At 36.5% G+C, this 19,015-nt stretch overlaps 1 protein-coding gene across 3 annotated transcripts in view; it reads right to left on the bottom strand.

Annotated features, from left to right (window-relative positions):
- The window catches only part of OLA1 (Obg like ATPase 1), a 103,799-nt gene that overhangs the window by 60,588 nt on the left and 24,196 nt on the right, over positions 1–19,015 (bottom strand). The gene's annotated exons all lie outside the window — the stretch shown is intronic.

The raw sequence follows: 19,015 nt of genomic DNA, 5'->3' as shown, positions 1-19,015 counted from the left end.
CAGTTGAAGAAGGTGCACCTGCCTACATCTTCAACATAAGCAAAATCAAGTACAAAAAACATTAAATAAAATGCTGTAGTAAACCTTGACTTCTGAAGAAAGAATTTTTTCAGACATCTTTTGTGGCTTTGTTTTGTGCTACAGCCCTTTAAGTTTTGTCTTCATAAAGCCCTAACTAGTTGTAATCACTCACAGTCTAATTGTGGACATTTATCTGCTTTTCTTATGCATAGAACATAGCTATTAAAGCTGAATGGTGATGGTGTGAAGTATAGGTTAAATTGGGTGAAATTAAAGCAAATTACTCTGGGATGTGGAACTCTGAAAATAGAAACCGCCAATGATTTGCAACCCTCTTGATGATCAGCTTCACAGAACCCTAAATGACAAGAAAACTTACATATTTTAAAGTTAACTAGATTTTTTTTTAAATAATATGTATAAGTTTATTTAAAATGCAAGCAGTCACTGTGGCAATAATTATTTTGTTTTACCTGCATCGTAGAAATACAAGAAAAGGTTTTAATTCCCATTAAAACCACTTGTTTTTATCCTCAAGTTTAGCTGATTTTAGCAACAGAAAAACAGTTCAGAATATTAGTTGCAGCATTAATTACTTCAAACACAATGTTACAGTTTATGTGTACCATATGGCTATACAGACACAGGATGGTAAAAGCAGCTGCTTTGGGCTCTCTTGACTGGTGCGGTATTAGGACTCAAATTCATTACTTACCTATATAAAAGATAAGCAGCTACATTTACCCTGCTGAGCCCTAATATCACACCAGTCAAGAGAGTGCAAATCAAGCACCCCTCCCCAAAAGTCTGAAATAGCAGCTGAATGGCAGTCCTTTCAATATCAAATCTATTGGGAGTATTTGACAAAAAAGGGCAAGTCTATTTCTGCACCGGCAGACACACAATGAGAGCATGTAGCAGCAATATAGGATTTTAAATGACTGTAGTATCAACTTCTTGAGCATACAAAGAATTTACATTTGCATAAAAGTACTCATCAAGTGAGTACTGCACAAGGTCAGAGATGAGAATTATAACCTCCCCGGGAAACACTGAGGCAAAGCAATTCACTTCAGGACACGTAAATTGGCAGAAGAAACCACAATTCTGTTCCTGGTGGAAGCAGTTTTAACAGAGTAAAGTTGTTACCAAGACAGTCGCTCCAGTGAGCTTATCTGTAAAATCCTGTTCCAGAGCCCTTACCCTTCAGTCTGTGTTACAAATATTAGTGATTTATTTCAGATGTAAAATGTGTTTACTTGCCATTGCTCTTTCATCCTAGCACCACTGGGATGTAGTCAACACTCTGCAGGCAAAACCTTCTACCTGCTGAGATTTGCTATCAAGTTGGTCACACTGGGTAAAGGACATTATTTGACAGCTGAAGGAATAAATCTTTGAGCCCTTCATGCCTCTGTTTGCAGAGGGCTCACTCTGACTGCCCTTGATCATATATCTGAAATACTATCACTGCACAGCCCACCAAATAGTGCTGGGGACAAACTCCTTGGTTACTCTTCTTGCAGCACACTTTATCCAGGATCGCAGCACATGGTAATTTGCAGGGACTCACTATCGGAAGACACTAGGAAGGGCAGCACTCGATGCAAAACTTTGAGATGGCTGACATACCACATAAATTGTTTTAAATAAGAACTCCCTAGGAAAAACAAGCCTCTGTGTTCATATTTTTCCAAAGTACATCTGTGTTAACTGGAAGAAGGAGGGGTATTTGGAATCCAGCCTGGACCACTGCAACATGTCCAAAAGCCAAAAAGGCTGAAGAATGCAAATGTTTGCTTCAGAGACAAGTGCTCTTGTCAACCTGAGCTCAGCCAGGCTCTGCGTTATGTTACTTTCTGTTCTAATGACTGAAAACCTTCCTTTGTGAGTTCAAGTTGGGAATAGAGAAGCAAACGGGAACAAGAGCGAGTCTCCACAGTATCACCCTCCCTGGGGAGCGCTCCCATGGCAGCGTCGCCTGCATAAAGGTTAGTACACGCAGGAAGGTCTGGCCACAAACATCGGTGGATAAATTTTAACATGCCTCTGTGTACCACATATCCAGACTGTTCACAGAAGACACTTATCACAGAAGACAATGTTTCTACTCAAAAGTAGACTGGAACTCATGTATTTGCAATCTGATGGCATCTACACTGTACAAAAACATGGTTCCTAAACAGAAACCGTTTGAAAAGTAGAAATATGCCTATATGTTTAACTATGTATTTAGATGACTTCCACCACCACCATCTCCATGGTGCATTTTACCCCTTCTTTCTGACGGTCAGTCATCAAGGTCTTCTCTTTAGGAATACTCAGTGCCAACCTCTATGGTGTCAGTCTTAACTGGAATCTCTGACAGTCACCATAACAAAATATAATTGCTAACAATAACTGTGTTTTTAAGACAATATATTTACACAGATCACGAATAGCAACTAGCAGCCATCAGCAGAAACCCACAGGGCAGCTCTATCTGGCCTTGAATGACCAGATATACAGGAAACATTTTAATTATTCACAGACAATTTATCTGGGTCACAGATTGACTATGCCAAAGCTGCAGAAATAAAAAAAAAAAAAAAAAAAAAAAAAAAAAAAATCACTTGAGCCCTGAAGTTTTTATTGGGCCTGACACAGCACTGCTTAGCGGTTACCGTGACTGTAGTCCTACTGAACCACTTTGGATATCTAATGCTGCAACAAAGCCCAAGCCATTAGACTCTGCTGAGCCCACCTTGGCTCCTGTGCAGAGCTAGCTCAACTCTCTGTTCTGCATTCTTCAACACCCTGGAGGGTTATTAGTCTTTGTAAAATAATGAATAGACAGTTCCATTCAGCACAGAATGCAAAACCACAACCCTCCTGGAACCCACAAAGAAGGGTGTAAAGTTGTTTCAGTTAGGCAACTTCTCTTCAAAAATATTTAAAGCAATATCTTAAGCTATATAAATACCTAGACAAAACTCAGTAATGACAAGTTTTCAGCTACAAGGAGTTAGTTATCTAAGCAGTTCCCAAATATTCTGAAACTTAAAATTACATTGTTGTTATGATAAAACAAGAGCACTACAAAACTGTCAAACTTCTCGCACTGCCTTACAAAAATGCTATAAAAATGAACTATGGAATTTGGCAGAGTGGAAAAAAATAAGTTATTTTTACAGATCAGTCACTGTTTACAAAAAGAGTAACTGAGTTTTTAGAAGAAGGGTATCTATAAGGAGTTGTAAACTCAGATCACCACTGTTAACAAAGAACCTTATTCTCCATATCTGAGTGCTTCTCCTTTGAGTATCTATTCCATTGCACAATGGAGGTGAGGAGGAGTAAACATACTTGAGGAAAGGCGAGCCAATGTAAAACAAAAATGAGAGTTGATAAAGACTTAAATAAGCAAAAACTGTTTGATCAGTGCCATTATGTACGCACATGCCCTACTTAAGTTTGTAATGAAGTGCTGTGTTGCTAAATGAATAAAATATCTTTAAAAACAAAAGCAAAAAGCCTCTCAGTAAATTTACCTTATAAAAATGTGCCTCATCATACAACCTTCCCTCTAGACATTCTGGCCCACATTCATAATGTAATACATAAACTTAATGCAAAAGTAGCAATACAGTTCATCCAGATTTATCCTTTGCAAATCAATTAAAACTTTGTAAGAGTGCTGCCTGCTAACAATAATTTAAAAAAAATTTATTCATTAGCTGCTTAAGAGACGGTTTGTTCTTCATACATGATTTTTCACGTGCAGTGATTACTTTTCAACAAATTAAAGGCAATGTCACAGTTCTTAGGACCTCACATAATGGTACAGGCTTGGAATCACAAGAAATATCAAATGATCTTTTCAGAACAGCTCCTGAAATACTGAAAACAAAAGGTAATATATAATTTGCATCTTATTTGAGATGCTAGACCTGATAAAGCGGGTTTGCAATATTTCCTGTTCAATGTTCAAATCTTAATGTAACAGTTAACCAGATAAAACTCAATATTAATATTTTACTTTGGATGTTAGTCCCTTCCTCTTCTTTATAAAACTCAAAACAGCATCCCAACAGAAAACTAAACATATTACTTGCTATAGACTGGCTGACCAGTTACATGGGAAGTAAAGAACTCATTATTTTGTACATTATTTTAGTGAAGCAATCCGTTAACACTCAGGCATTTGCTTTTTTCTCCAGTAACATTTTACTTCAATGGCAACTACATCATGCAACATGTCAGTTGTGTTCTGTAACTATCTGGCACCATCTAGTAGCCATTGGCATCTTCTTTACTAAATCCCATTAACAGATTGTGTTAAGGGATTGCGACAAGGGTGATACTGAGCAGATATGCAAGAAATAACACAAACTTCTTTATCTGAATCTCATATGGTCAAGAAAATGTTTTATGTTGAATTAGGTACAGACAGCTATAGTCATTAACTACTTGTACACTGAGCAAATGCCTTCTGCCTTCCTTGAAAAAGTACATTAAATACTTGCATGTATGTTGAAGTTTCCAAGTAATTTAAGAATCTGCTGGCAAATTTTAGCACCAGTTGACAAAACGCATTGCTTTATGCATGTATGCAAACATTTTCTATTTATTCCCTTTCCCTATCCTGAAAACATGCAAGTAAGTTAGAAATGAAGAAAGAAAACATATGCTTTGATTAACTTGAATCCTGGATATACAGGGTGGGGTTTTTTCCATTATTGTCAAAGCAGAGTGTCCGGTACACCCTAAAACTGGGGGGGGGAACAGCAATATGAACATATCAAGGCCACTTCATTATGTTCCCGAGGTGTGACTCGGTAGAAATCTTCATTTCCAACAGTACTACTCCTTTAGCCCGCAAGCAAATACAAATACACAGCCCTGCCATTCTGCCCCTTGCAAAATAAATATATAAATGGGACACTTTTGCAACATCTAACCACAGCTTTTTAAGCTGAAACAGTTCTTCTCCTTTTACTTTAGATGTCAAATCCATCACAGAAAAGAATTTTGTTTTTAAAAGACTTCCTCAATGAAGCAGTTCATTTCTCTGCCATTTAGCTCACTGTATTTTTACAAGCACCAGGCTGAGCAAACTATGATTGAGAGAAGCCATCTTATGCACATTGCTGTTGTCCCACATCATTCAGAACAAACCTTTTTAGATCGTTAACTACCACAGGAGTGCTGATTACACAGGCACCAGCAATTTCCTAACCAATGACCACCTGAACAATGATGTGTTCAGCTTCTCAGACCCTGAAGCCTTTCAGAGGTGAATCATTTCACAGTTTGGAACTAGATCTCCATAGCAACTTCCCTTTGAGGGTTTTAGAATCACCATCCCGTAATTCTATGATCATCAAGCTCAACCATTCCCAATGGTTCTTTTCACAGCAGATGGAAAAGGAAGCCTTGAAATTTTACAGTCTATTTCAAGCAATTCATCTGGCAGCCTATTAGAATTCAAAATATTTCGACCTTCAATCACAAAGCATGTTATCTGAAGCTGTGGTGATCTCAAGTCAAGACAAGCAGACGTTTTAGTCTAATCATCCATGATGAGAAGAGACTGACAAAAACTCTTAATTCAACCACCATCAAAATGCTTATTTTAACTGCATGAAAGTCTTTCAACAGGCAATGAAAACACACCATGTACCATTTTATCACAACCTTCCATTCAAGGGAAATATGAATTCTGAATATTGGCATGGATCTTTGCACTACCTGACTGCTTTTGAACAAGTATCTGCTTCCTAAAAGTCAGTATAAATCCAATTCTGCCACATTATTTTCAACAGCTGTCAAGAAAAATGATAGAAGCAAACTGCAATTAAACTTCTCACGATTGAGTACAATAATGCTGTAAATGAGTTACTTATTGATGGATCCAGTTTGTTACAGACATCTTCTAAGAAATCCAAATCAGTTACATCTGAGAAAATAAATACCAATTAAATTATGAAAACATAGCATTGGTTAAAATCTTGAAGCAAAGCTCAGTTTCATGATAATCATAATCAAAGGGGGGTTTAAAGTTTTTTTTCTCCCCTCTGTTCCCAATTCCCAACTCAATTCCGTCTGTTTAGAGTTAAAGAAACATTTTCCTTCTCTTAAATGTTTCAGTAAACCACTGAAATAATCCCATCAGAGACACAAAATCTTTACATTTGAAAATCTTTTCACCTAAAGCCCAGGTTGATTCATTCGTATTTTTTATCAACCTTAAATACAAGTTAAATTCAAACATTTTAAAATCTCGGTTATACACTGCCTACTATATTAATAACAGCAGTTCATCAAATTCCCATCCCCCCCGCCCCCAAAAGATACTCTTCCCCACCCCAAACAACTCTGTAAGGTTAACTCTAGAAGTACTTTATTCTTGTTACAACATTTTCATCAAAGTACAAAGCATCAAAATGCAGTAGTGAATAATCAGTAACTACAAAACCACAAGTTATCTGGCGACTAAAGAATCCAGAAGACTTGGAACTGTCCATACAAAAATGTCACCAACAGTATTTCACAGGATCAGCAGTAAGTTTAGTAAATTAAAAAAAAAAAAAAAAAAAAAAAAGAAGAAGAAGAAAAAATACTACCATTTAGTGACTTGACAGTGAGACTTTGATACTTAAAACAACTGCTGTGTACCAAAGCCCCACTACAAATAGTAAAATAAGGGAAATTAACAGGTATGTTACATTTTATAACATTTGTAGAGGCAGGAACACTTAATGGTTTTATTTTCTTTGAATGAAAAAATGCATCTTCAGTGTCCCTAAGCAGTTACTTAACTGCCAGAGCGGCCACAATTGAGACCCTCTCTACAGCACTTAAAATGCCACATTTTATTAGGCTATGGGAAAAAAACAACCAACCAACCCCCCCAGCTGACCTTATCCTCCTAGGTATTGACATTGTTGAGCCATAATCTTACTCTACTTCAAAGAAAAACTCTTTAAAAAGGGAAACTTATTTAAAAACCCATAAAACTAAAAGATCCTGAATATAATGATTTATTGACTGGTGGTTTATTGAGAGTTAATATTTTCGGCGGTCATTTTGAAAACATTTCTGTAAAAGAAATGATGACAAAAATCTTTGGGGGAATAAACTGGCACAATACAGGATTTATCTTCATATATTTTGCACCATTTGCAAGGTTAGCTCATGATCAGAGCTATACAGCTGCTTACACTGAACTTCTGGAAGATCTGAGAGGAAATATGTGAACATAACCACAAAAATTTAACTAGGGATGAAGCTAGAATTTAAGATATATAGTAAAGCAAATGAAAAAGTTATGCATCAACTGAAAATTTAAACTGTTTATTTCTATGTACAATCGACTGAAACAAATACGGATTTTCTTCTAGCAATCTGAGAAAGAAACATCATGGAAAAAACCTCTTGAGTATTTAAAGCACCATCTCCTGCAAAGACCAGAGATTAAGGCAATTATACATGAACAATATTAAACTTCTTAGTGGTTTCCAGTGTTAGATCAGTTACGTCAATGGCCAATATAAAAACTGCTGCAAATATCTTCCTAAAGGAGACAAAGTTACAGGATACCTTTTACAATACTCAATTTTGCTCAAAAATTTTTTCAACTTTTTTATTTTAATAGGGAAGGTAATCAAATGTATTTGTTATCATAAGTTTGAACTCATCTTTAAAGCTTAGCTTACTTTTTTTGGTCTGTTGACCAAACATAACATAACCATTAAGTACAACCTTTTATTTAGCATTGTTCTATCTGGAATCAAATATAAAACTGCCCATGAGCACCAAGTTATTTAAACATCTTGCTATTTAAAAAGTACAACTGTCACTGCAGCAATACTTACTTACATGCACAGTCAGAACTACATACATGTAATTTATCTACTAATAATGTAACTATTACTAAACGTAATTTGAACAGGAGCATTTTTTTTAAATTCTTAAGTGATAGGAAATGATAAGTCTCTTGCATTGTACAATTAGACTTGTCAGCAAAGGATGCCTATTAGTAACACATATGCAAATCATCCAAGAGTTACATCTTTACAATCTATTCTATGATTATGCACAGTTATGATTCAAAGTATTTTCATGGTATTTTACCAGATATTTCTCATAAATAGTAATTTTAAAATCTAGGAGGCAATTCTTAAAATTGTCTTCATATACTAAGAATGAGACTGCATTTTTAGCTTTTCCTCCTCCCCAAATCCCCACCACTGTATCTGAAAAACCTCATCTTAAGCACAGTAGTTATATATTAGCTCACCATTTAACAATCTAGAATAACCTTAAGTTTATTTCATAACATATAATCAAGCAACATATGGTAATTAAAGCACACTGAAAACAGCAGTTACTAGCTAATTAACATTACAGAAACACTTTTCTTAATGATAGAAAAAGACAAAGATGTTATAAAATACCGTAGCATGAGGAACAGTTTGTTATAAACCTTTTTGTTTAAAACATTAAAAACTTCAACTTAGGAATTTGAAATTACAGTACTTTATGAATTAAAATGTCAATGCAAGTTATGCACGGTTAGGTAAGCGGTTTACCCTTTCACCACGTGGCTCATGGAGGGCAAGCACCATTAATACAAATTGTTGCACCCCTCGGGACGGATCAGCATTTGCAAACACACGCAACCTCTGTATTTTCCTTATTCATGCAGTGATACAGTTTCCCTGTTTTCATGGCAGTAAGATGTATTTTGCCATCACCACAGCACCTGAACTGCAGCTAGGGACAAGCAGCAAAGAACAACTCGAGCTGTGATGATGGCACCCTGGGCTGGAGTCAGGGGACAGCTGCCAAGACAGCCGCTGTGTTCTTTTAAATGCCCTGGTTTGCAACGTCAGTTCAGCAGCGCACCTTGCTAGATAATTGTTTTATGTTTTGCAGTTAAATTACCACTTCAAAACAGTGGCAATATTTTACTTTACATGCTATTTTTAAACCCGCCTTATATATATTACATCATATTTTACATTTCCTATTTGTCTGTATTAACAGTAACACCTAAAAATGCTTGCTAGGTAAAACTGTGTATGCATGCACAGCCTTAGCAAGTAGTCTCTTTGGAGACCAGCACTTTCATATGAAAGTATCTTCGGATATTTTTTTCCCCACTACTTGTATCCCACCATTATTCACCAGCTTCTGTATATGCTAATCTCTTATTATATTTTTTTATTATTTAACATAATTTTTCAACATCAGGAATTATTTTGTGTCACTCACATTCTTTGCTAAGCTTTCCAAACGCAGTGCATATGAAGGTATATTAGCCTTCTCCACAGTTTCAAGATTACTGAATGGGCAAACACAAGGATTACAGCTGCAAATTAGTTGTTGGTTAGTAATAAACAAGATCAGGCCTTCCATAAAGTTTGGCACACAACCACAGTTAATTTTGTGCTCACATACAGGCACAGGACAGTGCACAAGCAAAAACATGTGGTCAACATTGAATGGATTGCAGACTGTCTGTCTCAGCAGTATTGCCTTAGTTTCTTAGTCACTATAAGCTGGCAATAGTATGTGCACCTTTGCAGGGTTTTTAAAATTTTGAAATCCAAAAGAATTGCTTATATAAAGGTAGGCTCAAATTCTCAAAGTAAACATCCCCAGTTCTCTACATGTGAATGTCGGTATGAACATTTGTATAATGCACCAAAAAGTAAAGCAGGCCACCAGAAATTGCCTTTTTGCATGAGGAAACACGCATCTTAAAACATTCCCTCTCTGATTTAAAAACACAAAAAAAAAATTTGAAATCCAAACATTTCAGAATGGAAAATAATCAAAAAATAATCAATACTAATGTTATCATCCTTCACTTGACCACTGGTTTTTTAAACATCACTGCTACCACAACTTTTTTAATAGGTTGTGATATAAACTGTCAAACTCACGGGCAGTCAGAAAGGACTCTGAAAAAGATGATGTCAGTTGCTAATTCCAGCATGCAACGTCTTTTGTTCAAGGTCTGGTTTGACATTGGTCTTATCTTCCTGATAAAATAAGCCTAAAAATCATTCTTAGACAGAATGAAGATCCTCTCCATTCCAAAACACTCTGGCTTTCAAAGAAACTCTCCAGAAGAAAACGACCACACTGGCCATCATCCTTCCAGCAATTTTTGAAGTCCCTGAAGAAAGTCCTTGTTCATTAGCACTTAAATCTATCAAAAAAAAAAAAAAAAAAATCTTCATCCAATTACTGTATCCTTGCAATTTTTTCCCCAAAAGCCATCATGTAGCATTTGTCATGGACCTTGTCTATCCTGAAGAGGCTATCATTTTTATAAAAATATATGGAATTATTTTAGGGTCTCTAAAACTGGTAGACTCTCATCTGGTAGATGCTGAACCACAATACTTATACTTTTTCACATTAGATGAAAGATAGATGACAAAAAGCCCCCCAAATTTCAAAGGACATGAAAAAGGCACATACAATATTTAAGTATTTACACAGACACCTCTAACACTGCTGCTATAGATGGCTCCCCAGAACAGCAAGTCAAGCACCATCATCGCTTCATGAAGTTTCACTCAACTTGCAGCCTGCTCGTCATTTGCCTGCAGGAAAGAGGGCTGACAGGAGCAAGCCAGAGGCCAGAACTGTCCTAGCAGACGTCACATCACCTGCTAGTTGCAAGAAGAGAATGTGACAGAAAAGATGATCTCTTAAGAGGAGTTACATCCTATTTTTCAGTAACCTTACAATTTCAAAACGGTTTAACTTTGTTATGAAGACACAGTTCACTGTTCAATTTTTCCCTTTTTGTAACAACCCTGACAAATACTATACATACCTTTTTACATAATGAAATGTTCTAACCTGAATTGGATCAGGGATAAAAAAATTCCATATCATGTTACACAGAAAGAAAATGTTACCCATCTAAGATTCTTTCCCTTTCATTTGGCAGGAAAACCCTGATGTACAGAGCTTATGAAATATCATGCAGAAACTTCAAAAAGGCTAGAAACACACCACAAATCAACAAGAGACTTTTCTGCTACCAAAAAAAAAAAAAAAAAGATTTTGAAGAAAGCATAGCTGCTGCAATGGTATAAAAACACGCTGCATTTTACTATCAGCAAGCCAGTGTTTACTCAATGCTGATTTTTCAAACAATTTGTTTCTATCAAATACTTTTCTGAAGTTTTATGAGATGTTATTGCAGAAGAGAGGAACCTCCAAAAAGCTATAAAGCTGTTAAGTTTCTGTTCCGTCATTTATTTATTAGTACATACATATATAAAATCTTCTTCTTTAAATAAACTGGTAGGCAGTATAGCTAAGGAAAAATACGTTAAGTGAACAGAAGATGGATTACCTTTGACTAGGCTCTCGATTTCGGTGAAAAATCAGAACTTGATCACAAGATAATTTTCTTTGTGGTTTGCTGATTACAAACCTTAAAAACGTTCTCCGAGTCATTAAAATCATCTGTTTCTTTACAATGTGCTTTCAGTTACTGGTTTTCAATTTTCAACACAACATTGCTGATAATATTACAATATCCCCTCCTCCTAAGAGAGGCCTTTAGAGCCTGTTTGCATTCCACGGGAAGACGCTGCCTTGCTCTCGGATGCAGCCCCATCTGCTTTCCTCCCCCAAACTGCCGTCCACAAGCCCAGCTTACCCCATCTAGTCACCCCATCAAGATATTAAAACTGGTGGCATACCATACATATGAGACTGACTTATGCATTCAAACTGCATCATACGAGTAATCTTTTCCCTTACCAAAGATTTCCAAAAGGCTCTTTCTTCTTAAACGTGCTGAATATTTCATTCTAGTTACATGGAAATATTTCCATGCAGTGACTGTATAATACAAAAATAACACACTTCCACATAATTATGCTTGTTCTGAAACAAAGAACAGCTATTTGTTCTCCAAGACAAGTTTAAAACACAGCAAAAAAATGTAACTTCACACTGGCTTTATGGGTGAGATTTGAAATTTCGTCACGTTAAGCTAGGTCTTAACCTATCAAATTCAACCAAACTTAACATTTCAATTTAAAACAATTTTCCTATAGCTGCAGTGGTCCCAAAGATATCTTTCTCGTCAAGAAGCTTTTAGCTCTCTGAGACTGCAAACAAATTGTTTCTCATATTTTCCCTGCTCTAGTACAATAAATTAACAACATTCTAGTAAATAGCACTACTGACGTACAAAATCCTGTTAACCAACATCACCCTGCTGTTACATTGCAAGAAAACAAAAAGTAGGAAGGCAAAAAAAACCCCCAAACCAGCAACTACTACCACGTGCAGAGGAACTCTGCAAAAAAAACCCTCCATAAACAGAAAGAGATGAGAGAAAAGCGTTAACTTGAGGTTTTTAGCTGACAAAGGCAGCATTTCTCTCCAGCAGGGAGGGAATTTGGATGTCGCTTATGAGAACCAGATGAAGGGACATGAAGAAGTAAGAACTCCTTGCGTGACTCCACACACAAGCTGGAAATGATGGCAGACTGCAACAACCTGTTGGTGTGAAGGTACTTTCCAGGGCAGGCAGTGCCTGCCACACCTGTGGGCTCCCGGCATCACCCCTCCTGGGAATCCCACGCTCCCTCTCCCGAATGTGGCCTGAAAGGCTCCTGACACGCTCCTGACAGGACAGCAGAGCAGAAATCGAGTAAGCCGTCCAGCCTGCAGCAGCGAGGACCGAGCGCAAGGCAGACAAGAACAAGCTTGTACACCATAAGCTTATCACCCTTACTATAGGGGATACAGAGACATCCGCATGGCTCAAGTATGAGAACCACAGTTCAAGTATCCAGACCCCACTAGTACAGACTGTGCTCCTGGACTTAATTGGTTCCCTTAGTTCATTAAACAGCAAGCTGTACATTCCCATCTACAGCAAGACTAGGAAAAGCTGTGAAATATTTGTCCGAAACAGCAGCCGATTAGGAAGATAAAAATTACGATGTATTTACTGTCTGAAGTGTCCGGTCCACCATATTATTCAACAACAATGCTCAAATCGAAATATCTTTGCACAGCAACATTACACTGACTGCAGAGGAGGAAATGAAAACTTAATAATATCTAACACTTTACAAAAAAGTATAGGGCTTCATTAAAAACAAATTATTAAATAATGCTGAATGTTTTTTTCTTCTGTTAATAACTGAAGCCCTGATGAGAAAGACACCTGAAAAGCTGAGAAGCCCATTCAGCTGACAGGATCTTTGCTCTACTAGGCGTACTCACGAGGCACTCTCCAGTTCTAACAACGGCTAAGACAAGTCCAACAGTGACACTGTAACGCTTCTGCATAAAGGCAAATATATGCACATAACTGAACTCCCCAATTATTTACTCAAAGAGTGCAACTGCAGCCTTTAATACTCAAAACCACTCAGAGTGAAAATATACAGAGAAGGGAAAAAAAACTTAACAAGCATACCAACATTGTTACTTTATTTCAGTATGGGACAAATCAACTACAAGGAAACATTCTCTTTCCACACAAGAAGAATGTGTATTTGTAAATGATCAATTAACTCATACACTAAATTATTCGTTCTATGTGGCACAGACACATCAAGGTCAGTCTACAAATGTAATCAATACAGGAGGAGAGGGTGTTTATTTTTATTTTTTATAAATATATACTGATGAGTTTAGGTTCAGACCACACCATCTTTATTCACAACGAGCAGAACTTGACTGCAACTCATGGAATTTAAATCACAAACACAGTATGACTAAATAGAAGAATTGTGCCCTCAGAAAGGATATAGAAGTACTTTTAAGAGTCACTTTTGTTCCCTCTTCCTACCTGCTTACACACACATTCCAAGAAAAACAACAGGAAAACATTTGAAAGGATGAGAGCAAGAATCAGTAATTTACCAGTTAGCAGTGTAGAATGATGTTGGATAATAAAATAAAAAATATCATCTCAGTAAAGTGATTGTTGTTAATGGTTTATCAGTTTAATCATAACTATGAAATGTGAGCATTAAAATAATCACATTTTTATCAAAGCCACTGCATGGGAAAAGAGACTATATGAGTACAGCTGCATTTTTTAATACTGTTCTGCATGGTCTTTAGCTTGCATTTATATCATTTTCATATCACATCACTACAGGATTATTGTTGGAACAGTGCTGTAATCATTATTCGACTGTAAGCTACTTTTAACTTTATTTTTATTTGTAGATCAGGGGATTACCTTGAAATACCATTGCATATTTTTCCCCTTCCCTTGTAAAAGCTTTAACTAGTAAAAGAAACCTGCCAACATTGTGACAGCTGGTTTTAAGAAATTCAGTATAAAGCTTCAGTGATTTTTGTCCCAGTTGTAACCAGTACAGACTCCTTGCTCCACCAGGGCCATACAAAGTAGTTGGAACACATGAGCAGAGTTGGATTTATTTCACTTCACCATCAGTACAAGGGGAAGGAAGTTTGAGAAAAAACGGAATTGCTAGGACAAGTGGCCCCTCATTTGCAGAATTCCTCAGAAGGATAAGTTACTAGATCAACGTTATGTGAAAGAATAGGAAAGTTGAGCTTGTATGCTCCTCAGTTCTTCTGGCCCAAGACGGAGGAGGGGTGACCACTAAAGGCATCCTTCAATGCTCCAGGACTAATATGCAGCCACAGAGATTTTATCACAGATTCAGTAGAGGCAGTAACTCCCGCATGCAAATTACTATAGAATTACACAGTTGTCATGTATTCCCCACAAAAATAAAGCAATTGAATATAAAAATCAGTAATGATGTAGCTTTGTCATAGCCTAGTTTCTTCAAATGGGAACTATGCCTCAGATAATTTTAAGTACATGGAAATTTTGAAGAGATGTTATTCCTTTACTAAGGTTATGTGTAACTACACAGGCCTATTGCATACTTAACCAACATACAAAGAACTATACTAGTTTTACCTGTTTTATTGAACTTTCCACAAAAATCATCCTTTACTCAAGACTACAGAATTTGAGGAGGACATAGCAGTATTTTCCACAAATTTCTATGGCCCTGAATATCTGTTTTAACACAAGGAAAACAACTTAAGAAACCATAACCCAGTCACATGCAAATTCTTCCCATTCACTTTGAAGTGGAAAGACATGTAAATAAAAGAAAAATACAGCAATAACAGAGGAACAGAACATCACAGATCAGGTATTTTCAGAGAAAGCCATTCAGTAGGTATTTGTACAGTCATTAGTACAGTAGGGTCAGAACCAGAAAATCCTGTGAGTGTTATCAAAACCAGGGTTTGCTTTTGGGTTTTATTTTAAACCGTGCAAACTAAAACTATTCTGTTCATATCAAAATGTGTTATATGGAACAAAACATCTCCTGCAGTCCAGATCACTTTACTGCAAGGCTTTTTTCTCTGTAGCAATATCATCATGTGCCATTAATTTGCTAGCTGAAAAAAAAAAATACTGAAGCCTAACGTGTATTTATATCTACTTGTTAAAAAAAGTACGAGAAAAGCCTTCCATAATGGAGAAGGGAGGAGGAATGGAGGGGGTGGGAGACAAGAACAGGACACAAAAAACCACCTTTTCCAAAGATTGTTCAAGGCAAAAGGGACATGTCATGTTAAACAGTAGTCAATAGCTGTATACAACCAGTAAACAAATTCAGCTCTATGAAAAAAGAACTACATCACCATTTAGTGGTTGCAATTTAGATTATTCTAGCGTGTAATACTTTAATTGTATAAAACAAAGCTGATGTCACAAACACAAAAGAACTTCTTGCAAAGCAAGCACCACAAGTAATTTTTATGCTGCCACCGATGGCTGACAAGTGATGAGCACTTTGTTCAAATTTATATACTTACGCATCTAAGGCAACAGGTGGCTTATAAAAAGAAAACACTGAGAGCTTTTTAACTCTTCATTATCAAAATTTTTATAATATGTTTTATCATAATGACTAAACAATCTCTACAAATAAAAGCTCAACATACTAGCTACAAAGATGAACTATGGCTCAGGGAAAATTATCCATTATTTTGATAAAAGCAGAAACTGAGGTAAGGTTCTGGATCCCACTGACTTGAGCTCTGCCTATATTCACAATGTTTTGTAGTTGCACAAAGCATTCAGTATTTAAACAGTACCTTGTGATACATAAATTAAATCAATTTAATGCAAGAAATTTTATATTTTCTTGCTGACTGTCTTTTCTATATCCATCTCAAACAATAGCTGAATATTGTAGCACAGTTGGAAAGAAATTTTTACTTTCAGGTCTGTAAACCAACTGAAAGAGTTATGTGTTTCAGTTGTTGCTTGATGCAGTTTTGGGCCAAGAGTGGCATTACACAAACGTGTTGGTTTTTTTCTAAATACCACACAGTCCAATGAACAGTTTTGTTTTCTTTAAGCACACAGAGAGTTATAAAAACATAATTTAAAGGTCTACACTACACAGAATGCAGGAGAATACTTCACACTTGCATTTAAGTGCAAAAGACTTGCAGGCAAAATAAAAGACACAACAAACAGATAATTCAGACTAAAATTAAAAAAAAAAAGGGAACTTAGAGTGGTATTGACTGATTTAGTTACATTTAAAAAAAAAAAAAAGGAAGATCAGTTGAGAAGCCAAAAATGCAATAAGCATACCAAAACAATCTTTATATTCTGCCTTGTAATTAAACTGTGAAATAACCATCTGCTTATGATTAAAACATTTTAGTGTTTGCTGTTTTGGATAGATTAAACACACATACCAAGATATTAGACTTTTTCCTCTGCATAGCAATTTTACCATACCATCCCTAACAATTAAAAAATATGACACATCAATATTTTTATCCTGTACACTACATATATATATATATATATATATAAAAAAACACACACACAATTTCTATGGTGATGTTCACTGGATTAATCTTTCTGCTTTATGACACTTCAGAGCAACGCAGAGCAGCTCAACTTAGTCTTGGACTGCCTATCTTTCAGATTCCCTCTGCTTCTTTCCATATTTTCTCTGAAAGCAAGCAATCCCTCTCAAGCAGCCTACATTCTTGTAGCTATACATTTCCCCCCTTTTGCAACTCTTTCGCACACTTGACTTCCCATTCCTACTGCCATTTAGTTTTGGGACATCAATTTTCAGAACAAATTACCAAACCTTGGTGCATAAAAATATTCAATAAGCCTCAGGGAACTGTTATCTCAGTAACAGCTATCTCAGTAAGTACTGAAATACAAACCTATGCTCAAACATATTTTAAAAGTTTAAGTAGTAAAGTGAGCTTGAGGTATGGAAGCTGATCTGCCATCACCATTATTGGGAGAAAAAACCTGTATGACGGGGTGGAGAGGGGGGAGAGAAGGAAAAAGGTAGAGAGAAGGAAGAAAAAGGGGTGTCTGATTTTATAAAGAAAGCCTTTTAAACTAACTTTAACAGAAAAGAAATTAACCGTGTAATGCTTGAATACTCAGAAAATTAATTCCATATCTAAGGATAAATACTGAGGTTCTGAAGAATCTTGTTGCTGTTGTATGCAACAACAGATGAAGCCCCACTTTAACTGCAAAACTCAAAATAAGAACTGGAAGTAGCATTTCTGAGGTATTCCACAAGAACAAATGGTTGAGTTGCTAATTAATGCATTTTGTTAATTGCCTCCAGGCACTGAGGCTTCAGGATGTCATTTGGGGCTAGAGACCCCTTAGCATCATTACTAAAACAACAGCTTTCAAAGCATCTCTAGCAACTACTGCTGACATAAACATCCAGTACTTAAATCCAGCCCAATGCTAATTTTGTTCTTCCATCTACGATTTCAGAATAAAAATACATCCGGAACTACACTGAAAAAATAGCTGGGAGAAACCTGAGAGTAGCAAATGCAAGAGTGACAGCTTCCAAACAGAAAAAAAACCCAAACCATCAGAATTTCTGCTGAGATGCCATTGATAACTGATTAATAAATGAGCACCTGTAAACCCAAGTAGAAAAGTAAAACTTCATCCTTAGCCAATGTGAAGCTGGGCTTCATCAGGATGGAAGAGTACTTTTGGAAAGCATACCAGAAAAATACCATCTTTGTTGAAGGCTCACCAAAAGAAGTCAGCAGATTTCCTCATCAATACTTTATCATTACAACAACAGCATAAAGGCACATCTGGAACTGAATCCTCATCTCACTAACATCTCCAGCATATATAATAGTCATCAAAAAGTCAGTTTTCCTCAGACTCCAGTGGACAACATGCAAGGTTTGAAAGAAAACATGTCTTAAGTCTTGCAGACTTGGAAGAAAAAAAACCAAAGGCAAATTTAAAAAAAAGGATGCAATTTGCATCACATATTTCCTATGGCTGCCTTTTTACAAACATTTTTCAACTTACTGTATCAGCTTAATGCTCCCTCAGTTAGAACAGCACGACTGTTTGCTGGATTACATGTTAAACCTGATTAGAGAAATGACCTATTTTTAAAATAACCCAGCAAGAAGAATATAGTTATTTTTAAAAACCAAAAGTCCTTTTACTACATGGTTCTACAATCAGTTCCAACAGCACAGAAGAAGGTGGCAGCATACAGATGAGAAAAAGTGCTGGATGGAGTACGGAGCTGCTTCAGCTACCAAAAGACATACTTATCCAGTGTACAAGTTAGGAAAGGGCAGACACCTATTTTTCTAGAAGTGGCATTTTGGTCATCGTAGAAACCAGGACTGCTCCAATAAATAGCAATTCTGAAAGAAAACTGAACCAAAGGTTTTTCTGTCAGTTTATTAAACAAACAGTCTCATAGACTGAAAAAGGTTGCATCTGAATTGGATTACTGAACAGAGCTTTTGCTTGTGTGTGACTCCTAAAGCAGTTCTTCCCAAAGCAGTGACTGCCGCCAGCAACTTTTAAGCACTTGTGGGACTATGGGCAAAGAAAAAGGAAGCACTCTAAACTGACACCCCAAGGATTTCAGACAGATGTGCTTGACACACACAA

Source organism: Aquila chrysaetos, chromosome 6, assembly GCF_900496995.4.
Source record: "Aquila chrysaetos chrysaetos chromosome 6, bAquChr1.4, whole genome shotgun sequence".
Classification (NCBI taxonomy): Eukaryota; Metazoa; Chordata; class Aves; order Accipitriformes; family Accipitridae; genus Aquila; species Aquila chrysaetos.
This window is presented reverse-complemented; position numbering and strand designations above follow the sequence as displayed.